At 37.6% G+C, this 19,408-nt stretch overlaps 1 protein-coding gene across 4 annotated transcripts in view; it reads left to right on the top strand.

Moving 5' to 3' along the window:
* CDKL5 (cyclin dependent kinase like 5) overlaps positions 1 to 19,408 on the top strand; it is a 163,474-nt gene that overhangs the window by 15,140 nt on the left and 128,926 nt on the right. The window contains exon 1 of one of the 4 annotated variants that reach the window (XM_087427670.1): positions 11,694 to 11,733. The exons of the other annotated variants lie outside the window; for them this stretch is intronic. The gene's annotated coding sequence lies outside the window, so the exon portion shown is untranslated. Of the gene's footprint in view, positions 1 to 11,693; positions 11,734 to 19,408 lie in introns of those variants that run through there. 4 annotated transcript variants of the gene reach the window in all.

Genomic DNA, 19,408 nt, shown 5'->3' with positions numbered 1-19,408 from the left:
TATTGAAGAGACTTTCCTTTCTCCATTGTATGTTCTTAGCTCCTTTGTCGAAAATTAGCTGTCCGTATATGTGTGGTTTTATTTCTGGGCTTTCAGTTCTGTTCCATTGATCTGTGTGTCTGTTTTTGTACCAGTACCATGCTGTTTTGATTACTGTTGCTTTGTAGTATGTTTTGAAGTCAGGGATTGTGATGCCTCCTGCTTTGTTCTTTTTTCTTAGGATTGCTTTAGCTATTCGGAGTCTTTTGTTGCCCCATATAAATTTTAGTATTCTTTTTTCTATTTCTGTGAAGAATGTCATTGGGATTCTGATTGGGATTGCATTGAATCTGTAGATTGCTTTAGGTAATATAGACATTTTAACTATGTTTATTCTTCCAATCCACGTGCATGGGATATCTTTCAATTTCTTTGTGTCATCATTGATTTCTTTCAATAATGTCTTGTAGTTCTCATTGTATAGGTCCTTCACCTCCTTGGTAAGATTTATTCCTAGGTATTTTATTCTTTTTGATGCAATTGTAAATGGTATTATCTTTTTGAGCTCTCTTTCTGTTAGTTCATTATTAGCATACAGAAATGCAACTGATTTTTGTAGATTGATTTTGTACTGCAACTTTGCTGTAGTTGTTGATTATTTCTAATAGTTTTCCAATGGATTCTTTAGGGTTTTCTATGTATAAAATCATGTCATCTGCAAATAGTGAGAGTTTCACTTCTTCGTTACCTATTTGGATTCCTTTTATTCCTTTTTCTTGCCTAATTGCTCTGGCCAAAACCTCCAGTACTATGTTGAACAGGAGTGGTGAGAGTGGGCAGCCCTGCCTCGTTCCTATTCTCAGAGGAATGGCTTTCAGTCTTTCCCCGTTGAGTATGATGTTGGCTATGGGTTTGTCATAAATAGCCTTTATTATGTTGAGGTACTGTCCTTCTATTCCCATTTTGTTGAGAGTTTTTATCATAAATGGATGTTGTATCTTGTCAAATGCCTTCTCTGCGTCTATTGAGATGACCATGTGGTTTTTATTCTTTGTTTTGTTGATGTGATATATCATGTTGATTGATTTGCGGACGTTGAACCATCCCTGCGTCCCTGGTATAAATCCCACTTGATCATGGTGTATGATCTTTTTAATGTATTGCTGTATTCGGTTTGCCAATATTTTGTTGAGGATTTTTGCATCTATGTTCATCAGCGATATTGGCCTGTAATTTTCTTTCTTTGTATTGTCTTTGTCTGGCTTTGGTATCAGGGTGATGTTGGCCTCGTAGAATGATTTAGGAAGTGTTCCATCTTCCTCTGTTTTTTGGAATAGTTTGAGAAGGATGGGTATTAAATCTTCTTTGAATGTTTGGTAAAATTCACTGGAGAAGCCATCTGGTCCTGGACTTTTATTTTTTGGGAGGTTTTTGATTACTATTTCAATCTCTTTACTTGTGATTGGTCTATTCAGATTCTCCATTTCTTCTTGGTTCAGTTTTGGGAGGTTGTATGAGTCTAAGATTTTATCCATTTCTTCTAGATTGTCCAATTTGTTGGCATATAATTTCTCATAGTAATCTCTTATAATCCTCTGTATTTCCATGGTATCCATTGTAATTTCTCCTCTTTCATTTCTAATTTTATTTGCTTGAGCCTTTTCTCTTTTTTTCTTAGTAAGCCTGGCTAAGGGTTTGTCATTTTTGTTTATCTTCTCAAAGAACCAACTCTTTGTTTCTTTAATCCTTTCTACTGTTTTTTTTGTCTCAATTTCATTTATTTCTGCTCTGATTTTTATTATTTCTCTCCTTCTGCTGACTTTGGGCTTTGTTTGTTTTTCTTTTTCTAGTTCTGTTAGGTGTAATTTAAGGTTGCTTATTTGGGCTTTTTCTTATTTGTTAAGGTGGGCTTGTATCGCTATGAGTTTCCCTCTCAGGACCGCTTTTGCTGCATCCCATATGGTTTGGTATGGCATATTATCATTTTCGTTTGTTTCCAGATAGTTTTTGATTTCTCCTTTAATTTCATCAATGATCCATTGGTTGTTCAGTAGCATGTTGTTTAATCTCCACATTTTTGTCACTTTCCCAGTTTTTTTTTTTCATGGTTCATTTCCAGTTTCATAGCATTATGATCTGAAAAGATGCTTGTTATGATTTCAATCTTCTTAAATTTATTGAGGCTTGCTTTGTTTCCCAACATATGGTCTATCCTTGAGAATGTTCCATGTGCGCTTGAGAAGAATGTATAGTCAGCTGTTTTTGGATGGAGTGCTCTGTATATGTCTACTAGGTCCAACTCGTCCAGTTTTTCATTTAAGTCTACTGTTTCTTGATTGACTTTTTGTCTGGATGATCTATCCATTGATGTAAGTGGGGTATTAAGATCCCCTACTATTATTGTGTTGTTGTTAATGTCTCCTTTTAGGTTTTTTAATAGTTGCTTTATGTACATTGGTGCTTCTATGTTGGGTGCATGTGTAAGTGATATGTCTTCTTGGTGGAGTGTCCCTTTTATCATCATATATTTCCCTTCTTTGTCTTTCTTAACCTGTTTTATCTTGAAGTCTACTTTGTCTGATATGAGTATGGCAACACTTGCTTTCTTTTGTTTGCCATTAGCTTGGAGTATTATCTTCCATCCTTTCACTCTGAGCCTGTGCTTGTCTTGAGAGCTGAGATGTGTTTCCTGGAGGCAGCATATTGTTGGGTCTTGCTTTTTAATCCATCCTGCCACTCTGTATCTTTTGATTGGAGAGTTCAATCCATTTACATTTAGGGTAATTATTGATATATGAGTACTTAATGTTGCTGTTTTGTCACTTATTTTCTGGTTCTTTTGCATTTTCTTTGTTTCTTGTCCCATTTGTTTTGGACTGCCAATTTAGTTTGGTTGTTCTGTCTTATGACTCTTCTAGTTTTCTCTTTGTTTATCATATGTGGTTTTGTTTTGATTATTTGTTTAGTGGTTACCTTGAGGTTTGTGTAAAAAATCTTGTGTATGAGATATTCCATTATCTGATGGTCTCCTATTTCCTTATACTAAGTCAATTCAATCACTTTCCTCTTCCCCTTCTAAGTCGTTCTTGTTATACCTTATTCTATCTTGTGTTGTGGCTGTGTGTTTACAGTGATGAGGTTAATTTTATTTTTGATGAATTCTTTCCTTTGATCTTTGATTTTAGTATTTAAATGGTTGCTAACCTATTCTGGTAAAGATCTACTATTTTTCTGAGTTTATCTACTTATTTTTCTCCTTGCTCCAAGCTTTGTATTCCTTTTCTCTTCTTTTTTCCAGGCCTGAGGGCCTTCTTGAGTATTTCTTGTAGTGGGGGTCTCGTGGCCATGAACTCCCTTAGCTTTTGTTTATCTGGGAGAGTTACTGTTTCTCCATCATATTTGAAGGATATTTTTGCTGGATAGAGTATTCTTGGCTGAAAGTTTTTGTCTTGCAGTATTTTGAATATATCATTCCAGTCTCTCCTAGCCTGTAAACTTTCTGTGCAGAAATCCGCTGAGAGCCTGATGGGAGTTCCTTTGTACGTTATTTTTGTCTAGCTGCCCTTAATATTGTTTCTTTGTCATTGACTCTGGCTAGCCTTACCACTAGGTGTCGTGGAGAGGGCCTTTGCCTGATGATGTATTTAGGTGACCTGTTGGCTTCGCTTACTGGTATTTCCTGCTCCTTTCCCAGATTTTGGAAATTCTCAGCTATTATTTCCTTGAATAGGCTCTCTGTTCCTCTTTCCCTCTCTTCTCCCTCAGGGGTACCTATAATTTTTATGTTACATTTCCTAATAGAGTCAGATATTTCTTGGAGTCTTTCTTCATTTCTTTTTAGTCTTAGTTCTCACTCCTCTTCCATCTGGAGCATATCTGTATTCCTATCCTCTAAAATGCTAATTCTTTCCTCCATATTGTCAGCTCTGTTCTTTAAAGATTCCAGATTCTCCTTTGTCTCCTCCATTGTGTTCTTCATCTCCATCAGCACTGATTGGTTTTTTTTATGATTTCAATCTCTTGTGAAGAAACTCCTAATCTCATTGTATTGTTTGTCTGTGTTGTCTCGTATTTTGTTGAGTGTTTTTATGATAGCTATTTTGAAATCTCTGGTTTAGATTATGGATATCTGTGTCTTTAGGGTTAGTTTCTGAGTGCTTGTCATTTTCCTTCTGGTCTGATGATTTCATGTATCTTTGCATTGTGGTTCCTGTGTTGGCTTTGTTTTTCCTCATCCTGGAAATCTCTGGTTGCATTTTCCACCCGCCTCCACTGTGTGGTGGTAAAGGGCTGTGTACTCTAAGCCGCCTGTGCTCTGCCGGGGTTTTTCCGCTGCGATCTGCGGGTCGGATCGCTTGGTCCGGTCTGCCGTGGATTGCTTGGTCTGGTCTGGTCAGCTGAGCTGCAGGGTCCGGTTTGCCGGGAGGGGCGGGGCTCTCTCTTTTGCCCTCTGGGTCCCTGGCCCGGGGGGCTTCTCCTTCGCTCCTGGTTATCCGCTCTCTGGGGTGCTCAGATGTTGATGGTAGCCCTGTGGCTCTTCTGAGTCCTCTGTGTGGGAGTTTCCCACTGGCTGAGAGAGCCCGAAGAGCTACGGTTTCCCCGCAGAGGGCCGCCCCTCCCCCCTCCCTGGGAGTCGCACCAACTGGGATCGCTGATCTGATGGGGATGGAGAGGAGTTCTCCTTACCTCTCCCCACTTCCTCCGGGGGGCCCAGCACGTTCCACTCTCAGATGTGCGGCAGTGTGGATCTTTCTGATCTAGCTTTTCTCTGTCTGGGATTCTGTTGTTGGTCTGTGACTGTTCCTTTTGTTGTATCTTATCAGGGGAAGAGTTCACGGGAAACCTCACTCCGCCATGATGCTGACGTCCAGAATTTCCTTATTTTTTATAGCTGAATTGTATTCCAATACACCCTCCCCCCCTTCATTTTCTTTACATTCATCAGTGGACACTTGGGTTGTTTCTGTATCTTGGCTTTCTTGGCTGTTGTGAGTAATGCTGCAGTGAACATGGGAGTGCAGGTATCTCTTTGACATACTGATTTTGCTTCCTTCAGATATAAACCTAGAAGTGGGATTGCTGGATCATATATTAGTTCTATTTTTAATTATTTTAGGAACTACAGAGGATTTTTTAAACAAATTTTATCACATTGAAAATTTAAGAACTTTTACCTAGGTTCTTATCACTTACCAAGTGGCATTCAGCAGGTGGCCCACTATATTAGAAGGCTATGTTTGGTGGGATGTACCACAATGAAATTTTCCAAGTTTCCAAATTTGGTGTTTGTAGTACTATGTGTAATTTCTCAGGGAAGATATAATTGGACACAATGGAAGTATTTACGTGAATTGTTCACTCCCATGGATTTATTTGTCATTCAGTGAGTGTGGTTTGCAATGATTGGACCAAAAGTTTACTGAATCTTGTTTCCATTTTATTGTGTGGTAAAACACAATTTGTCCACTCTCTTATTAATGGATATTTAGATTGTTTCTTGTTTTTGGCTAACACAAATAAAACTACTAGGTACATGTCTTTTGATGGACAAATGCTTTCATTTCTCTGGGGTGCATACCTAAGAGGGAAGTTGCTAGGCCATAGCATACGTACATAATATCAAACAGCTTTCTAAAGTAGCTGCACCAATATATGTTGCTTTCTTTTTGACACCAGAAAAGATTAAAGTTTGTCATCTATGCATTTTACTATCTGAGTGTTTATTGTCCCCAAGCCTGTGTGAGTTAAGTCATTAATGACATGTCACAGACCTTTGGGGTCACCTTCAAATAAATCTGAAAATAATATAGACCTATCATATCATTCAAATAGCGTTAAAAGAGTTCAAAAACTAAGCATTCTATCCTTCTCTCCGTTAGCAGTCTTGATTGACTTTCAAGACACGTGGTCTTTGAAAAAACTGGTTCCTGCCTTTGTAAGTTGTTTTGAGTGCTGGGTTCCTGTTGCCTTTTGCTATGGGAACTAGTGTACTTTGCCTGTCATTGATATCATTAGCTACTATTTCAGGGCTTACAGTGTGAAGTGTGTAGCAGAATAAAGAACAAGACCCTTTTGAAATGCTACTAGTTTAATTCAGGAAGTTTCAAACTGAGTTCTTGATACTTGCAAGGTTCTGTCCTGGACATCTTCATGTCCAAAGACCAATGAGAATGAGTCTTCTAACCTCATAATCCTAGTTCAGTGGATCTAGGAGACACACGTAATGATACAAAACCAAATATATTGTCACTAGGATTACAAATACAGTGCTGTGGAGATTCCATATCACAGCATATCACATCTTATTTGGGTTGCAGAGAGGGGAAGGTACCTGTGTACAGATTCATGGAGGTGGATTGGTATATGAGGTAAATCTCGAACGGATTTCAATTGTGGTGGTTGTGTATGCCAAGGGAAGGGAATTGCTTGATGGAGTCATGGAGCAGGAAAGTATAATCTACACCAAGTAGACTGTGGTCCCCAGACCAGCTGCAGCAACAGCAGCATCACGTGGAAACTTGTTAGAGATGCAAATTCTTGGGCCCCACTCCAGGCCGACTGAACCAGAAACTCTGGGAGTCAATCCCAGAAATCTGGGTTTTAACAAGCCGTTCCAGGTACTGTGATGTGCTAAAGTTTGAGAACCACTGGCCTGCACTTGCTTGGTCAGAGAATAGTCAGTTGCCCTTTGGTTGGAGAGTAAGGTTTAAGAAAGGCAGTGATGAGAACAAAAAGGCAGGATTAGAGCAGGGAACTTGAATACTAGAATGTGAGTGTGTAGGGGCTGGGAAACCGTTTCAGTTAAGGAAGGGACATCCTAGGAGCCTACTTTAGGAAGAGTAAGCTGACAGACTTTTATAGGATGAGTTAAAACTAAAAGATATTGGAAGCGGTGAGGTAAATTAGGGGAGGAGTAGCCTTGGGAATTGAAAGGAGACTGCTGCTGAGGAGCAATTTGGCTGGGCTGGATAAGCCTTGACAGCCAGCTGGGTGTCAGGACAGAGGCAACTGCCTCAGAAGAAGTTGAGGCTTTGAACTGGGGTATTCGGAGAGCATGGTGCTGCCTTCTGAAGCATTGTGGGCAGAAGGTGGAGATGCCACATGGTATGGGATGTGGGATATGGGGGAAGCTCATTTCTTCTAAAAATAAGGATAACTTCTTCCCCCGAATGATACAACCTCATTGTAAGAAATTCAGACACTCAAGGGAAAGTGAAGAAGAAAGCAAAATCACCTCAAATCCCACATTCCAGAGAGAAGCAATACATTTTTCTGTTTAAATATTTATGACTATTCATTTGTGTATTTAAACTCAGTTTTGTATACATGGAATTATACAATTCTAAAAACAAAATTCTTTAGGCAAATTGATCTTGAACACTTGTCAATGTTTCATACATGAAAGAGTGTACTCAGGTCAGTTGTGTTTGGAAATTGATGGGTTTTATATTTGGGAAATAGTGTTTATATAAGCAGCTAATTGGTAAAGATTGCAATTTCATTTCACATGGTCAAATCTGGGGCAAAACAGTCTGAGATGCCTGGCGTGCCAACATTAGTCTGGGGAGAAGAATCCTAAATATATTTAAGACAAAAAAGATGAAACATTGTGACTTTTATTGGAATAACAATGTAATTCTTGTGTCTTATAAGAACCAATAATATCTGGCATAAACGGTCTCATATATAGGTCAATACCAAGTTCCAAAATTCTCCTTTTAAATAGGCAACCAGCTACTAGTGAATTTTCTAAGCAGCAAGCAAAGATACAGAATACAGTTTGCTCATTTCTTAGTTTTGTGAAGGAATTTTTTTTCATTGACAGAATATACCATGTTCTATAGCATGATTTTTTACTTAAGATATTATAGCCATTTTTCTCTATCAGTAAATATAGTTAAATAATTTTAATAGTGATGTGATTTTTCATTTATATTACATGACATCATTTACTTTATCGATCCTACCTTGACTAATATTGGGTTGTTCTTTGTTGTTGATTATTGTGAACAGCACTGCAGTATACAACCTTTGCAGTATCCATCTTTGCCCATTTGTCTGATGGTCTCCTTAGCATAAATCTCTGGAAATAGGATGGATTTTTGAATCAAATGGTACTCATACATTTAAAATGTTGATGCCTTTTGCCAGATTACCCTCCAGATACCCTCCAGAAACCTTTATATTCCTACCTCCTGTGAATGTGAGTTCACATTTTTCCATACCTATGAGAAGACACTAGATATTTATCAGTTACTTTAATTATTACCAGCCTGGTAGGTTAAAAATGATTTCTCTTTTTAAAAAATTTGATTACTAGTGAGATTGAACAGCTTTTCATAGGTTTATTAGATATTTGTATTTCGTGAAAGGCCTGTTTATATCTGTTCTTTTCCTGTTTTCTCTTTGAGTGCTTATATTATACTGATTTGTAAGATGCTAACTACAATTCTGGGACCAATTCCACTTCTGGTCACCAACTGGGATTTTGCACCCAATTCCACTGTGTGTGTGTTGGGGGAGGGGCCTGGGGGGCATTTCCACACCACCAAGCAATTCTCGGACACCAGCTGGGTATCCTACAATTCAACTCAATTCTGACACTATCTACCTGGAGATAGTATCAGATCCCACAGGTTAAGGGCTCAGTTATACAAGACTGCCCCCTCCCCCTTCAGATGCCAATCACAAGTCTAGGTGCTCACTGGTGCTTCTGACTAACCAGCTATAGATTGGAGGTTCCAATGACCCCCTCCTTGGGTTCGATTAATTTGCTAGAGTGGCTCACAGAACTCAGGGAAACATTTTACTTGCTAGATTACTGGTTTATTATAAAAGGATATAACTAAGGAACAGCCAGACAGGAAGAGATGCATAGGGCAAGGTATGGGGAAAAGCTTCGGAGCTTCTGTGACCTCTTCAGGCGTGCCATTCTCGCTGAATCTCCAGGTGTTCACCACCCAGAAGCTCTCCAAAGCCTCTCCTTTTGGGTTTTTATGGAGGCTTCATTACATAGGCATGATTGATTGAATCATTGGCCATTAGTGATTGAACTCAATCTCCAGCCCTTCTCCCCTCCCCGGAGGTGGGGTTGGGGTGGGACTGAAAGTTCCAGCCCTCTAATCAGATGGTTGGCTCCACTGGCAACCTGTCCCCATCCTTAGGTTACGAAAGGGCTTTCCAAAAGTCACCTTATTGACATAACCTTTGTTGTTCTCATCATTTAGGAAATTCCAAGGGTTTTAGGAGCTCTGTGCCAGAAACTGAAACAAAGACCAAATATATATTTCTTATTATATATCACAATATCACACTAACATGTTAACCTTTGTCTCAGGATATTCAACCTTGTCTCGTTTTTATTATTTTGTAAATCAAGAGGTGTACATACTCGCCCATTGACTTAAACACTTAATAAGGTATACAAGACCTCAGTGAACAGCTCAGTGAATTGTCACAAAACCAACATTCATGTAACTTGACCCAAGTGAAGACATAAAACATTGCAAACCCCCAAAAGTTAGTGGTGTATCAAGGGCTGGGAGTGAGGGGTGTGGTCTGTCCCAGGTTCAGACAATAACAGAGTGCATTTTCTATAGAGAATTTAAAATCAATACAATTATTGAGTAAAAGTTGGTCTGCTTTTTATTATCATCATGCATTGACCATTTAAAAAATGTATGTGTGTGTATGTAGTATCTGCTCTGTGGCTGACTAGGTCTCTCTCTTTTTGATGACTAGAAGTTCTTAATTTTAATATAGTCCAGTTTATCTGTCCTTTTTTTATGGTTGGTGCTTGTTGTATCCACAAAGAGATATTCTTCTACATTATCTTTTAGAAGCTTTATTGTTTTGACTTTTACATTGAGATCTGTAATCCATCTGAAATCAATGTTTATGTATGGTGCGAGTTAGAGGTCAAGTCTAATTTTGTTTTCTCTTATGCGTATCCAAATGACTTAGCATTGTTTATTGCAGAGACCAGACGTTCCTCGCTGGTCTGCAGGGCCAATTTTGTTGTACAACAAGCATCTATTTCATGTGTGATCTATTTCTATGCTTTCCATTCTTTCCCCTCATCTAGTTGTCTAATATACTGTCTTAATGACTGCTTTGTAGTAAGTCCTGATTTCTGGAGAGAGTCTTTTTGTTCTTCTTCAAGGGTGTCTTGTTTTCCTTGGTTGTTTGCATTTCTGTATACATTTTTGAATCAGCCTGTAAATTTCCATAAAAAACTTGTTAGGATTGATTAGGATTGCATTGGGTCTCTAGATCAATTTGGATAGAATTGACATCTTTACAATGTTAAATCTCGAGAACATTGACTATCCCTTCACTTGTTAGGTCTCCTTTAATTTTTTAAAATACTGTTTTCTTTTTTCTTTTTTTTTAATAATTTTACTTATTTATTTTTTCCCCCAAAGCCCCAGTAGAAAGTTGTAGGTCATAGCTGCACGTCCTTCTAGTTGCCGTATGTGGGACGCGGCCTCAGCATGGCCGGAGAAGCGGTGCGTCAGTGCGCACCCGGGATCGAACCCAGGCCGCCAGCAGCGGAGCGCGCGCACTTAACCGCTAAGCCACGGGGCCGGCCCTAAAATACTGTTTTCTATGTAGAGGTTTTCCACCTTTCTTTTTTTTTTTTTTTTTTTCTGCATTAGAACATTTTAATAGTATGATTTTATTACTGAGATTTAATCTTAAAACTCTAAAGTCTTTTCTTTGGGGCCATTTGGTGTCTTCAGGGAAGCATTTTCTGATCTGCCTCAGGAGTATCAACCTGGCTGCTGCCGTTCCGGTAGCTGGAAGGGGCCGGGGCTGAGGATCTCATTGTTCCAGAAGCAGACTCTTGACTTCATTCTTCAGTTTCCATTCCAGCATCTCCAACCAGCCTGAGTCCTTGGGCTGGAGCCTCCGTGAGCACCTACTGAGGGTGAGGGGTTATTATTGCACAGAGTAGGGGTCCAACTACTCAATCAGATTTCCAATCTCTTCCTTTTTGTAGTTCCATGCCTTACTCCCTCCTTAGTACTGGTGATTGCAATTCTTGAGCATTTCTGGTGATTTTTCAGGGAAGATCTGTGTGCTGCTTTTCAGTATGCCCTTTGTAAGCACTTGAGTTTTACCTTTCTTTTTTTTTTTTTTTTTTTAGTTTTTTGTTTATTGCAGTAACATTGGTTTATAACATTGTAAAAATTTCAGGTGTACCAAGCCAAGACTTGGAAGCAACCTAAGTGCCCATCAAGGGACGAATGGATAAAGAAGCTGTGGTATATATACACAATGGAATACTACTCAGCCATAAGAAACGACGAAATCCACCTTTCTTTTTGTTTATTTCTAGGAATGTGATATTTTTTGATCGTATTGGAAATGTTATTAAAAAACTCATTTTCTAACTTTATTGCTGGTATATAGAAATACAATTGATTTTTGGTTATTAACTTTTGTACCCCTCAGCTTTGATAAACTCATTTTTTCTGGTAGTTTATTTGTTGATTATTTTGGATTTTCTATATGTACAGTTGGTGAATAATGTTAGTTTTTTTCCCTTCATTACCAGTTGTCATATTTTTGTCCTGCTTTCTACTTGTTTGCAGTGGAAAGCTTTGCCTGAATTAACCAGTCAGCATTATTGGAAGCAGAGATTCTTCCTAAGTGGAAAATTAAAACTGCATCCCATTCTAATTTCTGAATTATCTTTGGATTTAAACCCAAATCTCTGGGTTCCTCAACAGCCATGAGGCCCAGTGAAAGGTAATAGTATCTTTTGGGACATCATAAAGATTCTTAAAGGCTGTATAAACAAATCTTATGAAATCTTTTATTTGAAATATTTAAAATTTAATTTTGATGGTGAGAACTCTGTGTGTATCCCAAGGACTTATATATGAAAGTTTATCAGTAGTTGAAAGAATTCTTCAAAGTAGTGGAGTCACGAGAGAAGCCACAGGGCACCTCTGATGTACTAATTTTTCTTAAGCATCATTCTTAGACGTCTCCTACCGGAGGTAGCCCAAGGAGCGCTCCACCTTGCAGAGAGCATTGGCTTGCTCGGGTAATGCTGTGTGGTGCCAGTAGAGATGAACTGCAGGAAGAACTCTCGAAACTGCGTGGGGAGAGAAGTGGCATGTGAGTGTCAGTGTGGGCAAGTGTCAGGTAGCGTTTCACAGAGGAAAATTCCAAGTCGACTAGTAAGTTGGTGGGTTGTAGCTGAGGGATCAGAGTCTTGTCGAAGCTTGTCCTCTGGCACTGTCATGCATGCTCCTGTGAGCTGGAGGAGTCTGTGGGCTGCTGTCGTCAAGGGAGTCTACAGACGCTGAGCAGTCTCAGGAAGATGATTGCAACTTAAAACAGACAACCTGTGCAGGGTCATCTCCGTTGGGGAGTCTGTGCTAGCCTGGTCGTGGTATTTCAACAGTAACATAATGGAGCTGTAGAGATGGACCGGCAAAAGGCCATGAGCAGGGCTGTATTGACTATTTGGGGAATTATGAGAGTGGGCAAACAAAAGCTGCAACTGTAATTAGTATTGTGGAATGAAAATCATTTTTCTCCTCCCCACTCTTTTGTTTTTCACAGCACTTTACACATGATAGGTATTTAATGTTGTATGTTTGTGAATCATTAAGACTTGGAAAACTTTTAGAAACTATTGCAAGTGATAACTCAAATGTGCTTGTTTAAAAAAAATTAATATCTTTAACCAGTCCAGCAAGTTAAATAATTTTATTATTCCTCTAGATTAAAATTTTTAAAAGATCAAGTTTAGAGGAAAATTGTATTCTAATTTTGGAGCATGATATATTTACATTCAATTTGCACTTTTCTAGTTAAAAAAATATAGCTGTAATTATAAACAGCAAGTGGATGGGATGTGAGACTGATTTAAGTTAAAAAAAAATTTGTGACCTTAATTAATTCAGAATGTTCTGTATTCTTTTCAAATATACTGACATTGTAAGAAAAATTTATCTTCATAGTAAATGTTTTAGGATTCTATAGGAAGCCACATAGAGTAAAATGCTACTTATTTCTTTTTCCAGTGGTGTTTTACTGAATCATTTTATTAGTTGTATGTGCCTGTCTTGAGTTGGGAATTTATGCAGAGGGCTAAAGACATTCTTTCCACCCAAAATATAAACTCTATTATACCATTTGTGGGTAGGGATCCAATGGTGGGCCTTTAGTAAGGACAACTGCTAGCTTTTACAATTATACGTGTTTTATAGAATAGCACTATCTTGTAAAATAGTCTGTTTCTCAGAGTTTTTCTAGATGGAATAATTTTAAACACTGTTTAGGAATCTTCCTTTCAGATAAATTATGAGGTGAATCTTTTTGTAAAACAAGGGTTCATTTATTAGTACAAATATTTCCTAATCTTCTCCTCTCCTTCCATATATATTCTAGCTAATTATAGGGCTGGGTTTTCATATATACTAAATTTTCTCAGTCACAAATAGTGCTTTAGAGGTTAGTACCTGAATCTGGTCTTTAATTATGGTTCTTGCTCATGGCAGAATGTCTTTTCAATTGTGAGTTGTTTTTATGCCCTTGAATATAGCAGGCTAACTATAGGATATCTTAATGTCACAGTCATGAAAGAAATAGTTGATAATTCATAAAAGCTGTATGAAAATGTATATTAGACCGTTAAGACTAAGTTCCAAATAGATCCTGGGAAATCTTTAGAAAAGGTGACTTAAAAAAAAATCATTGAATCAGACCTACTAGTGTCTGTTTCAGGACTTGAGTGCTTAGTATATATTCATTTCTTTTTGGGGAGAAGATGTTTCTAATGATTACTTCATAAGTTTTACATTTTTATTTTTTTTATTTTTCTTTTTTAAATTTTTGTGCTGAGGAAGATTTGCCCTGAGCTAACATCTTTGCCAATCTTCCTCTGTTTTTATGTGGATCGCTGCCACAGCATGGCTTGATGAGTGGTGTAGGTCTGTGCCTGGGAACCGAACCTGGGCCGCCGAAGCAGAGCACGCCGAACTTAACCACTAGGCCACGGGGCTGGCCCTATGTTTTTATAATTTTAAAGTTAGAATTCATGGGCTCGTTTCAGAGAAGACTTCTTAAAAATTACTAATTTTTAATACATTTGTCTCCTCTCTTAGCAAGTCCCCAAATGACAAATTGGTTAAAACAACACTTAAAAAACTGAAATATTAACAAATTACTCTATTAAAACAACTTAGAATAAATAACTATTATAATTTGGATTACTTAATATGTATTTTTTATGTGCTATATATAGGGAGATAAAGATAAATGTAACAGAGCAGTCTTTGTCTGGAATCATTTGATAGGAAAGAAAGCAGCAAACATTTCTCCCATATAGAAGTCAGTGGATAAAGTGAACCTGGTTACCTCAGGAAAAATTCAACTTAGTAGTGATAGGGAAGTGCCTTTCAGTAATTAAACCCATTCTGTTAATACTGCTGGATTACAGATTAATTGCTGAATTTTGAGTATTTTAGTCAGGATTCAGTCTGAGAAATAGAACCACTGTGAGTGTTATAAGGGATAAGGGATTTATTATAGTAATCAGAGTGTACACAATTGTGAGAGGAGCTGGGTATGTGAAAATCAGGAAGGGGAAGGATCAGAAAAACAATCACTAATAGATCCTTCTGAAGCACTGGTACAAGTGGATAAGTCAGAGCTTACTGGGAAGATTTTAAGAAGCCAAGTGTGCACAGCCATCAAAGTGGGAATGTAAAGAGGATGACTGTGGAGAGGTGTGTGGGAGGCTGTTGCCTCTGTAGCTACTGCCTCCGTGGATCCACAGCCCACAGCCAAGTATTTGTTGATAGGTCTTGGACCACTGTTGGTCAGGTGAGGAAGAAGAGCTGGACACAGAGGGGACGAGAGGAGAGTGAGGACAAACTGAACCCTGCCAGGCATCTCTGCATTTGTCCTCACCTTGTCTAACCATGACGATCTTCCAAGAGTTTGCCCATCTCTAACTTGGTGTACCATGCAGGAAAGGGAATTCTGGGAAACACAGTTCCCAGGTGGACCAAATTCACAATAGAATGATCCAATACATTGAGCTTCCCATTTTGGGTATCTCTTTTGGCCTCATCTCATCAGGAGGTGGTGGGAATACTTTGAGCCTCAAGATTTCTGTTTCTCTGTGGTATTTACTGAGGAAATGTTCATTTGCTATCGTCACTCTAGAATTTAAAATGCTGTACTTTGGATAACTTTTCTTCTTTTTCTTATTAATACCATGGCCTTTTCCTAATGTATTTTACTATATAATTTCTCTATATCTTATATACTGATTTTTCTCATTGTTATTAAAGTTTTACAAACCCAGTAAATGAATTCCAGATCAGAAAATATCATTCAAATTTTGGAGAGGAAAACAGGTACAAAATTCAAATATGAATAACTCTATATAGTCTTTGGTGGATTTGGGGTTAAAAATAACCAAGTGTGCCATAGGACTTTGTGCTGACTTTCTGAAATGTTAATACCCCACTCTAGTAATGGTGAATGAAAGGAGATGACTTTTTGCAAGAGATTTTAATTTGAGGACTTCTAGGCTCTTTGAAATACAGAGCCTCAAAATTTTGTCAGCTAGATTGATGCATTCAGCCAGCAAAATTAAGTGGTCTGCTATTCTCCGACTCCCACTATATTCTTTGTGTTCCAGGTCTGCCTTCTGTCTTTTGCAGTACACATGTAACATACATACCTGCTAGTTCTTGATTTTTTTTTTTTTTTCAATGGGTGATCTGACAGGGTAGGGGAGTAAGGGCATGGTAAAAGATAGAAAGTGCTGAAAATAATTTTCATTTATCTCTTTCCTGCAGTGCATAATGGGGGGGGATTCATTTGTCTCCTTGCGCTTTAATTTTCCTTTTTTTCTTCTCTAGGGTTGGAGAATCTCTTCTAATTTCTTTTAAGAACATTCACTGATAATGACAAGTGTTCTGGAGAGTTAGATGTACCTCTTAGATGTAGTCTTAGAATATTTAGTATATTCTAAGTTGGCTTCCAGTATCTGTTCACTTTTAGTATAGTAATTGAATTTTTTGGTTGGCGCTTGCCATCCAGGTAAAAACTACATTTCCCAGTCTCCTTTGCAGCCAGGTGTGGGTACAGGATTTGGTCTTGGCCAACAGGACATGAATGGAAACGTTGGGTACATCTTCTGTGTTGTGCCCTAAAAGGAAAGGAGTTTTGCCCTCCCTTTACCCCACTTTTTCCTCTTTGTGGCTGGGATGCAGGCAAAATGGTGAGGGCTGAAGCAGATATCTTGGACTGTGAGGTGGAAAGCACTGAACACTTACTCAGACTTTTACATGAGGGAGAAATAAACTTCTCTTTTATTTAAGCCACTATTATTTTGGGTCTCTCTGTTAGAGGAACCAAATTGATTATCTAATACATATATTACTATATTAATGGGGTATACTTCATATTATAATTAGGCAGTGTCTTAAGGAATAGAAACTTACTTAACAAAACATAAGTAAATGAGATTTTATTGTAAGAACCTGCGATATCTCTGACTCAATTGCAGGAAATAATCAGGCAGTTGCTTTTCTTGCCTACTGTCTCAGAATTGTTTCTCTCCAAGTCATTTTCAAATTTCTCACTCATTCACTTGCAGATAGTATGTTATGGCTGCCTCAAAATAGCAGCCTAAGCCCCTGAGTTTACAGGACCTTCTAATCAGCTTTCTGTAGCCTGTTACTGTCTTCGTCTCTGAGTTTGAATTCCCATCTCCTAGAAAGGAGAATATGATAGGTCCAGCTTTGGCCGGGGATTTTTCTCTAGTTCAGTAAGCTATGGCCAAGGGGCAGTGTTGCATGATGTGTACGACTGGCTTCGGGGACTATGGATGGAATCTTTTTTGTTTTTTTTTTTTTTAAAGAAAGGAGTGTGGCTGGGGGGAAAGGATTAGCATCTTGTGTAGACAAAAACTTAAGACAATTGAGGTTTTTTGAAATGTGTTCATACTTTCCCCTTATGGTTCAAGTGGTTCCTTAATTTTAGTAACATTTGGAAAGGTAAAAGTTTTGAAATATTGCAAGAGTCCTCTTAGTGTAGGCTAGGTCATAAGTCCTAAAATAAAATGCTAACATTGCTCATGAGAATGTACAAGAATATCGTGTAAACCTATGAATCATAATATATACCATGTAGTTTGAAAAATGCAATTTCTGTTATTTGACAAGACGGGAAAGATGATGATACAAATTGAAAGATAAGGAGTTGGTTTCTTTTTATATTATTTATCATTAGATAATATGATATAGCTTCTATTTGGTACCTTAATCTAGAACAATTTGGATAAAGTTGGCAATGAAGTATCCTTCCATACTAAATTTGTTTTCTGAATTTTGGAACATTTCTTGGAGTTTGTCCCTGTGGATGAAGAACACATATTGGCTGGGATTAGGAATGTTTATTAGGAGGTATAGATAATATTCATTTTATAGGTTATTAGAACATTTTCTTTAAATGCAGATCAAAACTGAATTAATATGACAGATGCTTCTATGCTTTCATGAAAAAAGGAAAACTAAAACTAACAGAGCACTTATTTTGTGTGCCACATTGTGCACACAATTAAAGACTCTTTAATAGAATATGTGAGGTAGGTAATTACTGTGAATTATATCCTTTTAAAACAAAAACTCTTGAGGCAGCCAGGACCCCTTGCTTAGTCACTGTGAAAGGTGCCTGACGTTATTTGATGTTGTTGCCTCAAAGAAGAAAGTAGAATAAGATGCTATACAAAAGGTAATGGCTTCAGGCAAAAGTTTTGTGGTTTTTATTTTTTCTTCCTATCCCTCTCCCCACCTCAGAGTTAACACCATTTCCTTTTGGTATCTTTCATTAGTGGTCCAGAAAAATCCAAGTTAGAAGTGAGACGTGTGAAACTAATCCTTTTACTTCTGATTGGCCATAAAGATGCTCTGTTTAGAACAAAATTTAAATTTCACTTCTTGCCTAACTTAGTCTCTGACATCTAATTTTATTTAAGTTTAAGAACTGTAGTATTTTTAAAGATCTGAGGAGAGGGGATGGTGTATGAAAAGTAGGCCATCAAAGGCCTACCTTCATTGATTCTAATGAAATAAAATCTCTACAGATTAAAATGATCATTTTTGTTCCCTTGATAACATCAGTCTAGATTTTGTCCATTTTTATAAGCATTTCTGGCAGTGATTATTCACCGCATAGTCTAGTTTGGTAACAGAAAAATTCTAAGGCTGTGGTGTATGTTAATTATTCCTCTAAAAACTATCCCATTTCTGTCTCTACTGCCACTACCTTAATTAAGGTCCATACTATCTCTCACCAGGCCTTTTGCAGTAATATCATAATTGTTTTGTTTGTCTCCAAGTTTCTACCTCTTACAAACCATGCACCCCATCCCCTACACCAGTACTTTCTGATTTACAAGTTTAGTGGTGTCACTAAACTTAGAAACCTTCAATAATTTCTAATGCCTACGGATTAAACTGTACACACTATAGTATTACAATCAAGGCCCTTTTACAGCATCTTAATTAAATTGTTGAAGTGACTTGCCCAATGTCACAGAATTAGTAGCAGAAGAAAGTAAAGGTGGAAGTGTGTTTTGCTGAACAGAAGAAATACAAAACTGTGAAAGTGGAATCCCTGCTCCTAGGGACCTTACTTAGTGAAAAGGCAATTCAGGCAGATAGGCAATTCACGGCTTAGGTGTTGACTAGTCCAAAGTTAGTATTCAAATGAACATAAGATGGTACCTGAAGTTTGGAGAAGCTGTTGACCAAACTTCTCTAAAGAAGTTGGATAACAAGTATCTTATATACTGAAACACAGTTTTCCCATACTGTGGTGTTTTTATATATTTTAAACCTTGTAATTTTTAAATAGAATTTTAAGAAAATGCTATTTGGAAAAATAGCATCTCTACTTTTTTCCTGTAAAGTGTTGTATACATCATTTGTAATACGTTTGAGCCTTTTAATGTTTAGTATTAATACAAATGAGAATGGATGGTGGTACTTTAACATTCCAAACTTGATCTGTTGCTTTTCTTGGAAAGGACAATATAAACAACTACTTTAATGTTTATGGTTATTCCTATTTTCTAATATCTGAATTTAAAATATATGTTATGTAGAGTTGTGTTTATTCATATAACAGATTTTAGATTTTGTTCCTGCAATATATTATTAAAAGAAGCAACATTACTATTTCTTAGTAACTTGTGTAACTCAAGACTAGAAAACTTATATTCATCAAAGTTGGAAATCAGAGTTAAGCACTGATACGTGAATAAAGGATGGGTCTCTTGAGTATTTTCTCTGCAGTTGATCCCTTATTACCTATCTCTTGCTTGTGCTCATCCAAATTTTCTTATTTCTTTGGTTCAATTTTTAAGTATCTTGGGACTCTGTTAGGT

Source organism: Ceratotherium simum, chromosome X (assembly GCF_057802395.1).
Source record: "Ceratotherium simum simum isolate JZ-2026a chromosome X, ASM5780239v1, whole genome shotgun sequence".
In the NCBI taxonomy this organism is placed as follows: Eukaryota; Metazoa; Chordata; class Mammalia; order Perissodactyla; family Rhinocerotidae; genus Ceratotherium; species Ceratotherium simum.
The sequence above is the reverse complement of the archived record's forward strand: the minus strand, read 5'-3'. Positions and strand labels throughout refer to the sequence as shown.